The sequence below is a fragment of the Pseudopipra pipra genome, chromosome W, assembly GCF_036250125.1.
Source record: "Pseudopipra pipra isolate bDixPip1 chromosome W, bDixPip1.hap1, whole genome shotgun sequence".
NCBI lineage: Eukaryota > Metazoa > Chordata > Aves > Passeriformes > Pipridae > Pseudopipra > Pseudopipra pipra.
The window spans coordinates 7,555,217-7,570,947 of NC_087580.1; positions in this window are offsets into that span (position 1 = coordinate 7,555,217).

Genomic DNA, 15,731 nt, shown 5'->3' on the forward strand with positions numbered 1-15,731 from the left:
TAGTCCCCCCATCCCTTCTGGGCCTGGGGACACCCCAGTGACCAGTGGCACCTCACACTCTCTCTCCAGGGAGGCATGGATGTCCATCGAGTGAAGAGGTCTGAGGTGGGTACCCCGAGTTCTGCTGGGCCCAGATCCTCTCCTCTCATGGCCACAACCCTCCCCGGCATCCCAGTGTGTCCCAGTACATCCCAGTGTGTCCCAGTGCATCCAGGTGTCTCTAACCCTGCCTTTCTCCTCAGCAGCCTGTGGATGACCCGGTGCCACTGCTGCGTGAGTGACGCTCGGCTGCCTCTCTGCATGTCCAGGTGAGAAATATGGGAGGCTCCTCAGCCCCCCAAAGGAGCCTGGCAGGGCCCTGGGGGGTCCCTGAGCCCTCTGCAGTGGGCAGAGCTTGGGCACAGCAGAGGGACACGCAGGGGGCTGTCCCTGCTCCGTGTCCCGGGGCAGCTGGACAGAGCTGCCCCCAAGCCTTGCCTTGCACTGGGGGCTCTGCAGACCCCCAGGCTCACCGGGAGGGCAGGGAGGGGCTCGGGGAGGTGTCAGAGCATCCCGGGCTCAGGGGCTCTGGGGCCACATGGATCTCAGCATCCAATTCCCTTCTCCTGCCCCAGCTCCCTGCAGACAGACGGGGTGGGGACAAGGCCCCTGCCATGTCCCTGTGGACACCGGGGGGGACGTTTGGGGCTCTGTCTTTCAGGACTGGAAGTGGTGGTGACACCCGTGTCCTGGCCCCCTCCAGCGGCATGAGGAGATGATCATCCCTGGAGGACCCCCCCGATCCCCTGGGTGCCCTGGCAATTTCCCTGCAAGAATCAATAAACCCCTGCAGCAAGACAAATGCTCTGTGTCTGTCTGTGGGTGTGTGTTCCCACATCCACGGGGGCACCCGGTGGTTTGGGGGCACAGCGGGAAACAGGGTCAGACTGGGACTGTCCAAGCACCGTCCCCAAGGAGCACAGCTTGGTGTCGGGGCAGGGGAGGGTCAGGGACAATCAGCCAAGGCCCCTCAGTCCTCCCCTGTGCTCTGGGAGGGATGGAAAGGGGATCAAAGGAGCCAGCGGGTGTCAAATGCCCCCAGATCTCAAGGACCAGGCTCGGGGCTGAAGGGATGGAGAGCAGCCCTGCATCCCAGGCCATGGGGATAGTGGGGGATGAAAAGCAGGATGGGAGCCAGCAATGGGAGCTCACAGCCCACAACCCCCCGTGTCCTGGGCTCATCCCACAGCGTGGGCAGCAGGGCAGGGGGGTTCTGCCCCTCTGCTCCGCTCAGCTGAGACCCCTCCTGCAGTGCTGCCTCCAGCTCTGGGCTCCTCTGGCTGTCTGCAACGCACCCGCCCGCAATGGCAATGGCTTGGGGGGATTCCCCTGCCAGCCCTGGCATCTCCTGCAGCTCCATGGGCTCCTCAGCACAGCAAAGACACGCACCTCTTGGGGCACTTCCAGAGGAGGCCACCAAGGGGATCCCAGGGCTGCAGCACCTCTCTCATGGAGACAGGCTGGGAGAGTGGGGGCTCTTCAGCCTGCAGAAGAAAAGGCTGTGGGGAGACCTCCTTGGGGCCTTCCAGTACTTCAAGGCAGCTTTTTAGAGACATGTGGGCAAAGGGTTCAATAGGGCCTGTCGCAATAGGACAGGGGGTGAGGGGTTTAACCTAAAAGACTGAAGGTTCAAACTAGAGGGAGGTAAGAAATGTTTTGTTGTGGGAGTGAAACACTGGAACACATTTGCAGGGAGGTGGTGGATTCCCCTGAAATGGAGCTAAGGCCTAAAAGAGTTAACTCTAAATATTAATCCGGAGAATCTCCTGCTCAGAAGAATGTAATGCTTAGCTAGAATGTACTGCTTAGCTAGAGATAGAAACCAGAGCTTAAGGATTACATGGTACTGTACACTAGAAGAATGTTCACACACCTACACAAATAAAGATAAGGGGCGAAATAGGGGCTTGAGTCCAAAAGTCTTGCAAAATTCACCACGGAGTCAGCAAAAATCCAGAAAGTTGAAAAGTTCAGCTGAGGAAGAAGAGTGAAAACACAACCCCCCCTGAAGAAACAGGAATGACCACTGAATATCACCCCAAAAAAGACGACTCCACCTCAAACTCTGTCCAGACTCCGCCTATTATGAATATTATAACTAGATGTTGCAATTCTATGAATATGCATGTGAAAATGTTGTAATCAATCGTAGAAAATACATATAACCCTGTCTTTTCACTGAAAAGGCAGAGCAGTTTGTCCAGCGCGAGCTGGCTGCTCTCCAACATCGCTTAAATAAATACCTTGCTGTTTAAAGGCTAAAATTCTGTCTCTAAACAGTTCCATTGTGCCTTTTTGGGCATCACCCCAACCCTGCAAACATTCAAGGCCAAGTTGGATGCGGCTTTGAGCAACCTGATCCAGTGAAAGATGTCTCTGTTCCCCCTCCAGGGGATCCCCTGCCCTGTGCTCTTGGCTACTGCAGTGATGGGCAGCTCTCAAAGGATGCAACTGCCCAGACAGCAGAGGGAACACACAAGACCTCTGTTACCAGGGACATCTTCAGGTGAGATGGGAATAGTTTGGATCAACACGCTCAGGCTCTGCTGTTTTGCCTCTCTGTGGTTGCACAGAACTATCAGAAGAGACTGATAACCACGAAGTGCCCCAGTGTCACAGGGTGCCTTTGGGTCCTTGAGGCTCCTCAGTGTCACCGGCTCCCCCTTGTTGACATCAGGTCGCGAAGTGTCCGAGGGGCCCCAGGTGAAACAAGAAGCTCAGCCTAAAGGTGTTAACTGAGATCTGGGCCTGCTAAAAAGCCCTCTAACATCTAATGGGTCTGTGTCACCACAGTTAGTTCTGTTCTGCTTACCGGACCAAAACTTAGAAGAATGCTAGAGGCAATATTCAACAGGCTCAGAGGTAACAAATTAGGATACAGGGAGATAAGGTAGAAATTTGAATAGCAGAAATAGGCCTGGAGCCAGGGCTTTCTCCAAGTTTCACTGAGCTGGTCGAGAACAATGGAAAGGTAAAGAGTTCAAGGCTGATGAAGAGGAGGAAAGACCCGAGACTCATGGGAGGAAGACCTAAACCCCTATCAGAACTGAGTACCAAGAGAAGCACCGCCCCAAACTCCGCCTGAGCTCTGCCTACACTCCGCCTGTTATTCATGTGTGTAGATAGATGTTGTAATCATATGAATATGCATTTAATCATATATGAAAAATGTATAAAAATCTCTGATTTTGTGTGAAGCCTTTGAGCAAGTTCTCTGTGGTGCGAACCACGCTTGTTCCCAATGTCAGCAAATAAATACCTTTGCTGCTCAAAAGAGCCAGAAGTCTCTGAGCAGCTCTTTAAACTGGATTTTTCAGATTCATTTGGTGACCTGCAGCACGACAATGACTTCTCCTCCTGGATGTGGAATCCTCAGATGTCGGGACCCCCTTGGGTGCCCTCAGGTGAGTCTTTTCACCTTAAGGGTGACTGTAGCAGTCTTTTCACCTGAAGGGGTTCCCTTCTTCAGTGGCTTCCTGCGGGGGCTGGACAAGAACGCTGCCTATTGGTAAAAGGCATTTTTATTTGGGTTTGTCTATTTTGGTTTTGGATTCCCATAAGACAAGGACGGGACGCCATCTCGCTGAGAGGGTAGAGGACGCTCTTCCTGGGGAATATCCCCTGGTATGTTCCAGTTTTGTTTGTATTTGGTCAAATATTGTTTCTTTTGAGGGAAATGAGGTGTCTAAGTTTCCTTTTGGTTGTTCTTTTGTTTATGGTTTGAGGTGCCTATAGTATTGTGTATTCTTGGAAAGTGGCAGTTGTCATAGTATTTGGTTTGTTTTATATTTCTTTGATAATTTTGTGTTTTCTCCTTTTGTGTGGAAGCAAAATCGAGCTTCTGAAGTGTCTGTTCATTCTGAACAAGCCATAGAGACATCTTGTTAAGGTTTTTATGGAGAGGGGGTCTGAGAGGTTGACTGTGAATACACCACATAGCCTGAAACCTAGAATTAGAATCTGTCCATTTTGTAATTGTTCATTTTATGTGCGTGCTTTGTGTAATAATTGTTTGAAATATATTCTTGGACCCCAGTCTACCCAAGAAATAAGAATAGATTGGACTTTGAATTTATATTGTATTAGATGTGGAGCTAATCAGACTTTGGAGGAAACTCGGTGTGCCAGATATTACTCTCGATGAACTCATAGCCATGTGTTTCTTTTGAGACATTTAGATTCATCATAGAAGGTGCATTTTTAGATTTCAGTATCTTTTAAAGCCCTTAGGTTTGTTATAGAGTGTGCATTTGGTGGTCAACAGCAGCTTCTTGTGAGAGCCAGGTATACTTGTGGTCTAAGGGGGACTTCTCGTGGAGTTTTGCATTAGTGCAGGTTGGTTGTAAAATTAGTGGGTTTAGGAGGTTTCTTATCGAGAAGTAGTACTTGGATTTGAAGGGTAGATATCATCTGGCAGTATAATAGTTGTGATTGTTAGGATATTATAGATTTAATTGTTTTTCTTCATAAGAGGGGTCAAAATGAGTAAAGAAATAAATGCCAAGACTCCTGTGGGGTGTATATTAAAACATTGGAAAGATTTTGGAGGTATTTCTGGAGGGAACTTATGTAAAAAGACCTTTTTAAAATATTGCCAGAATTGGTGGCTGCTCTATTTATTAGATGATGGCAAGAAGTGGCCTCCTCAAGGGAGTATTAATTATAATCCAATTTTACAGCTTTTGTTGTTCCTCTGTGTTGCCCGTAATCCGTAATCCAAAAGAAACACAAACCAACAGAGTGCCGGTTTATGCGGTGCTTTATTCGGGGCCCCGGGAACCTGCGGGCTAACGCCCCAAGTCAGGATTCCAACGACCCTCATTCTCAATTCAGCTTTTATACTCGAACAAGTTTACGTGCAGTTTCCACGGCAAAACGGTTACAGTTTCCACAGCAAACCAGGTGCAGTTACAAACAAACACAGCAAACCAGGTGCAGCACAGCAAACCAGGTGCAGTTACAAACAAGCTCATACTTCATACTGATAACAATTAATACTCATCTACTCTAATCATAAATCTGCTTAAGTTGTCTTATCCCTAGAAACTGTTTAACAGACCTTTACCACATCCTAGGTAACAAATCGTTATATACATGCTTGACTAGATCCTTTGATTATGGTTTCCACTCACACAAACAAGGTTGCTAACTTACTACTTTGGAGTGTTGCTTTCTAGGCCTACTCTTCTACTAAGCCTTAGCCATTCTACTACTAATTTAAATTGCTTTGCAACAGTCCCCCTTTTTGAGCATTCTTCAGGCTTTGCTTGCAAGGATGCTCAAATACAGCAATCTTCAGGCTGCAGTTTCTTGATGGGTAGGAGGTGATCCATTTTGCGGTGAAATTACTTCTTTTCTTGTTATAGCTTTCATGATGCGTCTCGTATGTTGACCTTCTTTTACAATCATTCCTAAAAGACACTTGTAAACAGTTATGGCTATGACAATAATTATCACAATCAATATTCCGTACTGGATAACAGAAGATATCCATCCTGACACATGAAGACCCAGGGAGCTGAATAATTGTCCTATCCAATTGTGTTCTGCTTCTTTTTGCAGTTCATGAACATTCTCGTCAATTTGTTCTAATTGACTAATATCTTTCTCTACTTCCTGAGTGACATTTGGGATGTGTACACAACAATGCTCGTCCTTTGCATGCAGGTAGCCGCAAACTCCATGTTCCTTGAGTAATATCAGGTCTAATGCCATGCGGTTTTGTATGGTCATTCTAGAGGTGGCTTGTAATTGTAAATTTAGATCTTTAAATCCCTTCTTGGTGACTACTGCTAATCTTTCAGTTTGTCCCATTAATTTAAACAACATTTCTCTGTTCCGGTATGTTGAGATTTAACTCCTGCTGATGGTTCATGCCAATCTCCCAACCCCAGGTCATCAATATCTTTACTAATTTCTCTTTTCCTTCGTGGTTGTATTTCTACTGATGTTAACTTATCCTGCTTCCAGAATGGACAGAGAGTAGGTATTCCTAGTGTGACAGGTACAACCGGGCCATCTATGGGCATGTGGGTAGTCCACTGGCCATGTCCCATTACCCACACCAAATTTCCTGGACTCCTAACTGTGGTGGTATGGCAATCAATGTTTTTCACAGATCCCTTAATCGTATGATTATATCCCCGACATTCACATCCTAACTGTAAGAGTGTTTTAACTGGCATTAAACCTATCTCATCGTCTGGGGTATCACATGTGTATATTCGAGTACAATTCCAATCCTCTTTTGTACGTGTTTCTGTCCTCCAATTATGATTTCCTCTATTTCCTGTAGAATAAGTTTGATTCTTTTTCCCTTTCCAGTGAATGCACCACTGTACTTTTCCAATATAACTATAAGTCTCTAGTAGGCTGGGTCCCCAAAGTGTTTGCCATTCTTCCATGGTTGTAGAATTAGTAGTATTTTGACACACTTCTTCTTGTTTTTCTCGTTTTATTTGAGCTTGTACTTTAGAACATGGGTGTGTTACTGAACCTGAGATCAAACAATTTCCTTCTAACTTTCCAATTTTCCCACTTTCTACCCAACGAAAATATCCAGGCATCTGTTCACATTGTTTTTTAGTCATTTTGTCTATCAATAAACATGCATCTGTCATTTCTTTCCATGTTCTAGTTACAAATCTGCAATTCCATGTAGTATTCTTAAACATTCTAGGGATTTCTGGTACTGGAATTATTCCCCATGGGATTGGGTCTCCTGCAGCATGAGGCATAGGGAGACATGCAGTGATTTTTGTGACATTCTGTACTTTCCCAAAATCACGAATTAGGCCTACCACTAGATTTTCTTGTTCTACTTCTCTATCTGGAATCTCTAGGTTACTTACTTGTCGGGTTATTCTTTCAGTCCTTACGTGGACGGCAGTCATTCCAGTATCCCACCAGTCATCTCTACTTATCCAGCAAGTATACTGGCCTTCATCTTCTTCTCTTCGTATTTCTTTGATTTTCAAAACTATTGTATCTGCTCTCTTTTCAATCTGATGTCTTTTTCCAATTTTCAAGTTTCGTCCCTTAAACCACCACCCATATTCAAAATACTGTTCTTCTGGAATCTTGCAACTTAGAATCAGATCTCTTCCTTCCTGGGCTGGATAAACACTATGTTCTGGCCTAACCCTTACTCCTTGATGTAGTACGGCTACTGCTGTCCTTATCCCGTAGTCTTTTTCTTCCCCACATGAGACCACACAAAGAAATGTACCTTCTGTCATTCCGATTCTGGGATTAGAAATATTTAGCCACCCTTTACCTCCCTTACTATTTGACCACCAGCTAACTCCTTGACTTTGTGATTCCCAAGATTGATTTGCCATATTCAATTTCCACCACTTTACTTTAACTGATTTTCGACAATCATCAAATTGGAAGGTACAATTGATTTTTAAGGGAGGACCATCCCACATGTCTGATTGTTTCCTAGTGGGTAAAACTCGCACTTTGGTCACCGTTTTTTGAGTTGTGTTTATTGTCTGTATTTCTATATGTCCATAATCAAAACTTTCCCAAATCCAAACTACACACATATATGTCCCTTCCATAGCTTTGGACACTTTGGGTACCTGCAGAACGGTGTAACCTTTTTGTTGTGTAGCATCCCAAACTGTTGTCACTCCTTCTGTCATGATTTGATCTTGATCTCTCCATCTCCACTTGACGTGGACATCCCTTAATTCAGCTCCCTGGTCATCTGAAAACAGACAAGTTAAATTTACATTAGTGTGTTCTGGTACAAATAAATAAGGATCCGGGGTCTCAATCCTCACGGTGGTCTCTGCTAAACTTATCAACCCCAGGAACACTACGATCCTCAACGGTTGGCTCGAAATACCATCCTTGTGGCTGAGAGAGGTTCTACTGACCACAAAACTGGAACTTTCTTGACCCGAGTATAATGGATCCAGCTGTCGATTCCTTCGACTTTTACTGCCGTGTAGGTCGTCATTATCACCTGGCGAGGACCATCCCATGTTTCCTTCAGCGGCTCCACTGACCAGTTTCTCACATAGACATAATCTCCTGGAGAAATATCATGCACTGGATTCTCCAGGGGCAAAGGTCGATTCCACTGCAACACTCCTCTGAGGGCTGTGAGAGTCTTGTTTAAAGATAACACATAATTAAACACTGCTTGATCACCCACTATATGAGGATCCCCTTGGTAGGTAGCTGCATGATAGGGTTTGCCATACAATATCTCGTATGGACTTACTCCTATTCTCTCCCTTCGTTTGATCCTAATTCTCAACAGGGCAATGGATACTGCTTGGGGCCACGGAATCTTTGCTTCCTGACAGATTTTCCTTAACTGACCTTTCAATGTCTGATTCATCCTTTCAACCTGTCCACTAGACTGTGGTCTCCATGGCGTATGGAGATTCCATGTTATTCCTAATACAGCCGACACATCTTGGACTATCCCTGCAATAAAGTGCGGTCCTCGGTCAGAGGACATCCCTAGAGGAACTCCAAATCTTGGGATGATTTCCCTCAGGAGAGTCTTTACCACTTCTTTTGCCTGATTAGTCCTACAAGGAAAGGCCTCAGGCCATCCTGAAAAGGTGCAGACATATACTAACAAATACTTATAGGATTGGGCCTTAGGCAACTCAGCAAAATCTACTTGCCAGTAATCTCCCAGTGACTGACCTATCAGTAATTTTCCCATCTGCACCTGCTTCCTGACTACTGGGTTGTTCTTTATACATGTAGGACACAGTGCATTTACCCTTTTTGCCATTGTTAACATCTGGTTTGAGAGAACTTCTTTTTTCAAAAATTTTACCAATGCTTCTGCACCCCAGTGGCACTTATTGTGTTCTGTTTCAAGCACTGCTTTCATTATTCTGACAGGTAAAATTACTTGTCCTATGGGGGAAATATACCACCCTTTAACATTTTTCCTTGCATTTGTCATTTGAGCTAATTTCTCATCTTCCTGTGAATAATGTGGTTTTTCTTCCATATATGGTATTGCTGGATTATTTCGAACAGGCAAAAGAACCATCTGAGTCCATACCTCTCTTGCGGCTTCCTTCGCTGCTTGGTCAGCCAGTCGATTACCTCGAAATTCTCGTCCGGGATCTCTCTGATGTCCTCTAACATGCATTATTGCCACTGCTGAGGGCTTGTGTATTGCCTCTAGCAATTGTAAAATTTCTTCCCGATGTTTAATTGTTGTCCCTTGAGAGGTAAGAAGTCCTCTCTCTTTCCAGAGCGCTCCGTGAACATGAACTACCCCAAAAGCATATTTGGAGTCAGTCCATATGTTAACTTTCTTTCCTTGGCTTAATATTAAAGCTCTCACCAATGCCCATATTTCGGCCTTTTGTGCAGACGTACCTGGGGGTAGTGCGTTTGCTTCTATCACTTCTTGTTCAGTGACCACTGCATACCCAGCATACCTGGTGCCATTCTCCACAAAGCTAGATCCGTCGGTGTACAGCTCCCAGTCAGGATATGTCAATGGCTCGTCCTTCAAGTCTCTTCTGCTCGCGTAGACTTGTTCAATGGTCTCTACACAGTCATGCTCCAGGATACCTTCTTCTTCTTCCTGTGCAGACCTAAGGAATTCTGCTGGGTTGAGATGGTTAGTGATTTTCAGTTCAACATCATCTTGTTCTCTTAACAAAGCTTGATACTGCAACATACGGCTAGATGAGAGCCAATGCCCCCCTTTTTGTTCTAAAACTGTTATGACCATGTGGGGCACGTACACTACCATGTGTTTTCCCAGAGTCAATTTTCGTGCTTCTTGTATTAAAATGACCATTGCTGCCACAGCTCTGAGACACCCTGGCCATCCCCCACTTACTGCGTCTAGCCGTTTGGAGAAATACCCAACCGGTCTCTTCCAGGATCCTAGACGCTGAGTGAGGACTCCTAAAGCCATTCGTTGTCTCTCGCAGACATAGAGCTGAAACTCCTTGGTTGGGTCCGGCAGTCCCAGGGCAGGTGCTTCCTGGAGGGCTCTTTTCAATTCCTGGAACGCTTTCTCTTGCTTCGTCCCCCAGGTCAGCTTGGGCTCCTTTACTGCCTCATATAAGGGTCTGGCAGTTAGTCCAAAGTTGGGAATCCACAGTCTGCACCATCCGACCATTCCTAAAAAAGATCTCAGTTCCTGATTATTTTGGGGCACAGGGATAGCACATATTGCTTGAACCCTATTTGTTCCTAAGCGCCGGGTTCCTTGGGAGATTTCACATCCCAGATAAATAACTTTCTGTTTTACTAGTTGTGCTTTTTCTTTTGAGACTCGATAGCCTGCTTGTCCTAGCATGTTTAACAGTTCAATGGTTAACAGACGACAAAGTCCCTCGTTCTCAGCTCCCAAAAAGATGTCGTCTACATACTGAAGTACTATATATGAAAAAGGAGATTCTTTTACCTGAGTAGTCTTCCATTCCTCAAGTTCCTTTGCTAACTGATTACCAAATATCGTGGGTGAGCATTTGAATCCTTGTGGTAACCGAGTCCAAGTAAGCTGTCGCTTCCGTCCAGTCTCTGGGTTCTCCCATTCGAAGGCAAAGATTTTCCAACTTTCCCGTGCCAGTGGTATGCAGAAGAAGGCATCCTTTAGATCAATCACTGTAAACCACTGAAATTTCTCAGAAACAGATGTTAACAAGGTGTAAGGGTTAGCTACAACCGGGTGGATATCTTTTGTGATACGGTTTACTGCTCTCAAATCTTGCACTAACCTATACTTACCATTTGGTTTTTTTATCGGAAAAATGGGAGTATTAAATTCTGACTCACATTCTTTTAATATCCCTAAATTTAAAAACTGTGTGATCATTGGAGCTATCCCTTTCCTAGCTTCTAAACTAATTGGGTATTGTTTCACTCTAACGGGTTGTGCTCCTTCTTTTAATTCTATTCTAACTGGGGTAGCAGCTTTGGATTTTCCAGGGACCCCTGTTTCCCATACCCAAGGCACTACAGCTTGTTCTATTTCCTGAGGTATCTCTTCTTTTTCTACTTCTTTCACAACAAAAATTTTTGCTAAGTTCTCCTCCGGAATTTCCAGTTTGACTCTCCCTTTTTCAAATATAATTTTAGCTTGCAAGGCTGAAAGCAAATCTCTTCCTAGTAAACATTCAGGACTGTTAGGCATATACAAAAACTGATGGTCTAGTTCTTTTCCTCTAAATTTAATATCTAAGGGTCGCAAAAACGCCTTTTCCTCTACCTGCCCGGAAACTCCTACTACCCATGCAGTTGAATCGCTTAGTGGCCCCATCAATTTATTCATTGCCGAAAAACTAGCTCCAGTATCTATCCTAAATTCCGTCGGCTCCTCCACTTCCAAAACAACCTTTAAATCTGAATCTAGCCGACTCTGTCTTCCGTAATTCCCTAACATAAATGCTTGGGCGACACCTTGTGGCGTGCCCATACCAACAGGGTTTTGTGGATTTGCAAAGCTTTGGGGACTCCACGGATTCATTCCATTTCCAGCATTCAAAGGGCATTCATTTTTCCAATGTCCTTGTCCTTTACAAAGAGCACACTGATTTGGTCCTATTCTACCACGTCCTCCCCCATATTGATTTCCAAATCCCGACTGATTGTTAAATCCTCTACCCATTCCTCCCCTTCCCCTATTACCACGACCTCTTCCTCTATGGTTACTGGCCCCATTGCTCTCTCTCTGAGCTTGCAGGAGTGCTAACAAATTTGTCTGCTGCTTCTTAGTAGCTTCCCTTTCTCTATTATTATACACCTTCCATGCCACTTCTAATAATTTTTCCAAATTCCTCGTCTCCGCACCCTCCAACTTCTGAAATTTCTTCCTGATGTCTTCTTGTGCTTGTCCCATAAAAATCAATGCTAATTGCAATTTCCCTGATTCAACTTCAACATCCAAATCTGTATATTTCCGAGCTGTCTCTTTTAACCTCTCCAAAAAGGCTGAAGGGGATTCCCCCTTATCTTGCTTTACTGAGTATAATTTTGACCAGTTCAGTGTTTTTGGTATCCCCTTTTGTACTCCCTCTACCAATAACTCTTGATAAATTCTTAACCTTTTATAATCTTTGTCTACCTCCGGATCCCACTCGGGATCCTCCCGCGGTACAAAATCATTCACGTTTCCCCGCACTCCCTTGGGCAAAGTTTTTATTCTTTCTTTCGCTTTTTCCACCATCACCTTTAATACCATCTCCTTTTCTGTTGAATCCAGAATTGTATCTAACAATACTTGTCATTCCAGTCTGGATTTTGAGTTTTTATAACCATTTTTATAATACGAGCCACCCGCTCCGGGTTTTCTCTATATGTTCCAGCAGACTGTTTCCAAATTAATAAATCACTAGGTGAAAAAGGAACTTTTACCATGACTTTCTTTCCGTCCGCTCCAATTGCCTCCCGTAAAGGGGCCATCAATCTAGGGGGTGAGAGCGACCCGTCTGCCTCCCTTCCCCCTCCCCGTCTCCTTTCTCTAGTCCTTCCCCTTTCTTTTCACCCCTTCCGAGTTCGCTCTGCTAGCGGAGTTCTATCAAAATAACATCCTTGTCCTTTCGTTTCTTCCTCATCCGAGGACGATTCTAACGGGGGCATGGAGGGTGACCGTGCCCTCTCACGTGAAAGGAGACTATCTCTCGAGGGCGCACTTGGAGTTCTACCGGGGCAGACTAACAAAGACACATCCTCCTCTGGTTCTGAAAACCGTATTTTCCGCTCACGTTTATCATCCAATCCTTTCAATATCATTATACTCTGCTCTTGACATTTTTTACATTTATCATCCTCCAGTTCCAATTCTTTCAACACTAAGATACCACATTCCTTTTGCCACTCAGTGTTATGTTCTAAATAATAAAACAAATCCAGATACGGTATTTCATCCCACTTCTCATTCTCTCGTAAAAATCGCATCAAAGGGGTTATAATTTCCAAAGTCAATGAACCATTTCTAGGCCACTGCATTCCTTCTGTCTCATATTGAGGCCATACATTATTACAATAATCAATCAATTGTTTCCTGCTTAACTCCTGTCCAAAATTTCCTTCCTTCCAATGTTTTAACAAGCAACCAAGCGGAGAATCGCTAGGGATATCTTTTTCTGCACAAGACAGTGCTCTAAAAGTTTTAAACGGCATCATACTGACTCACACACACACACCACAATCTGAATTGAACATCAAATTCACAATAACACAACGATACAAAACAATACTTTTAACGACCAGCACGATAACACAACAATATAAACCAGTAACATATTCCAAAACCAAAACCAAAACCAAAACCAACTCGCCAATTCTCCCTCTGAGTGGCGAGTGCTGGTACAGCGCGGCTTTCGCTACGTCTTACGACCAGCGCCTAGGCTTCCCAACCGAGGTACCTTTAGCCCAACCCAGCGGGACACTTACTATCCCGTCTTATAGGCAGGCTCCCAACCAACAACCTAAAAGAATAAAGCACCTCCGGGCTTACCTGGATGGTTGTCCGGCGGGCGCAGGGTCGGGCACGGGTCGATGTCTCCCCAGAAATCACCTGGTTGCCGGCATGGAGTGGATCAGCTCGTGAGCCGCCCAGCTACCCCCGGAGTCCCATCTGGGTCGCCAGAAAACTGTTGCCCGTAATCCGTAATCCAAAAGAAACACAAACCAACAGAGTGCCGGTTTATGCGGTGCTTTATTCGGGGCCCCGGGAACCTGCGGGCTAACGCCCCAAGTCAGGATTCCAACGACCCTCATTCTCAATTCAGCTTTTATACCCAAACAAGTTTACGTGCAGTTTCCACGGCAAAACGGTTACAGTTTCCACAGCAAACCAGGTGCAGTTACAAACAAACACAGCAAACCAGGTGCAGCACAGCAAACCAGGTGCAGTTACAAACAAGCTCATACTTCATACTGATAACAATTAATACTCATCTACTCTAATCATAAATCTGCTTAAGTTGTCTTATCCCTAGAAACTGTTTAACAGACCTTTACCACATCCTAGGTAACAAATCGTTATATACATGCTTGACTAGATCCTTTGATTATGGTTTCCACTCACACAAACAAGGTTGCTACTTTGGAGTGTTGCTTTCTAGGCCTACTCTTCTACTAAGCCTTAGCCATTCTACTACTAATTTAAATTACTTTGCAACATCTGCAGGGAGCAGAAGTGGGATGAAGTGATGTATGCAGATATGTTTTTCACTTTAAGACATAAGCCAGAATGGCAGAAAGGTTGTGGAATCAATGTAGCCCCCCAAGATCCCCTTGTGTTGGCATTGGAAAAGAGTCAGAAAAATAGCAAACTGAGAAAGCACTGCTGTGATGCCTGTAGGATAGGTCAGAGGTGCTTTAAGCTGGGAGAGACAGTGATGAGGAAAGTACCCCAGACCCTCAGGAACTGCAGCCGACACATTTTAGAGGAGCAGAGCCGGCTCGGCAAGGATCAAGCAGCCCACAGGAGTGGGGATTGGATGCAGAAGACTCTGAGAGTGTAGCAGAGAGCGTCGAGGACCCCGAAGAGGGAGTGAGTAGCAAATATGGTGGTTGGACTGCGGGACAGAAAGCCAAGAGCAAGACTGGGGGTAGAACAAAAGCTAAAACCAAGACGAGTCCCACAGTAGCTCCCCTGTAGCAGGTAATAACACCCGCAGGTAATCAGACAAGAGGGAAAGCACCCTTTTCAGCGAGTGACTTGAATAGCTGGAGAGAGGAAGCTAAATTTTTTAGGGAAAATCCTGAGAAGGTAGCTAAGAGATTTGAATTCATTGTAAAAAATCAGGACATTGATTGGTCAGACATAGACTTGATGTTATCGGAGTTGACAGAAACGGAAAAAGAGCTTGTAATAAGAACAGCTAGATAAAATGTGGAAGGAGAGATTGCAACAAGAGTCTTAACAGGGAACATAGATGTGTAACAGTTTGTTAGGATACATACCCCGAATAAAGACAAGTGCAACAGACATTCAAACACACAAAATATCTTTTATTACAGTGAGAATAATAATAATAATAAACTTAGCAAAGAGAATCAAAAAACTTAAAAAGAATACAAAATAACTACCTTATCAGTTGGCATTAAAACAAATACTACGAACAGCATTTAATACAGTATTAACTAGTAGAAAGGCAGTTAAAGAGACACCAAAAAAGGATCTTAACACAATATTATGGATAACTATTAATGCGATATTGGTTAGTAAAAAGGGAAATTAAAGGGAAATACTATGGACAATTTATTTATGTAACAGTATTAATTAATAAAAGGGGAATTAAAAGGACACTAAAAGGATATTAAAAAATTTGCTTTCTCAGTTGCTTCCTATCAATAAACTGTGCTTACCCACACAGACAGGCCAGGGCTATCACGATCTGCAGTGGTCGGTGCCCATGCTTAGCGGGCATCCCTGCAGAGCAACACAGTCTCGATGGAAGGATGAGGATTGCTCAGCTCAGCAGTCCTGACACCCCATTTTTATCAGCTCCACATTACACTACATAGGGCCAGTACATATTGTAAGGTGATGCCTGAGTGGCAGCCAAACCCCACCTGTTCATTACCTGATAGCAACAGTCTGTGCGTGCCCTGCTGTAGGGCAAGGGGCGAGCGACCCCTGCCCACATAATCTTCCTCTCACCATCATCTTTCTCACCCCTATGTATGACCTCTACCACTGTGTTTCAAGGGTAGATGCAGTATGTAGCAAAACC